Source organism: Bison bison, unplaced genomic scaffold (assembly GCF_000754665.1).
Source record: "Bison bison bison isolate TAMUID 2011002044 unplaced genomic scaffold, Bison_UMD1.0 scf7180017864080, whole genome shotgun sequence".
Taxonomy (NCBI): Eukaryota; Metazoa; Chordata; class Mammalia; order Artiodactyla; family Bovidae; genus Bison; species Bison bison.
Window position 1 is genome coordinate 202,198 of NW_011494652.1, and position 246 is coordinate 202,443.

Genomic DNA, 246 nt, shown 5'->3' on the forward strand with positions numbered 1-246 from the left:
TCGTCTCAGGACGCTGGAAAGCTGGGCTCACTGAGCCTCGTCTCAGGACGCTGGAAAGCGGGGCTCACTGAGCCTCGTCTCAGGATGCTGGAAAGCTGGGCGGCACCAGGGCGCTGGCTGCCGGACTCGTCCAGTGCTCATGCTGGCCTGGGAGGCACCTGCTCTGGCGGGTGCTGGCAGCCACCTCTGCGGATGCCTCTGTTGACGATCCACCTGCACCAGCCTTTCCACGCTGCCCCTGCTGTG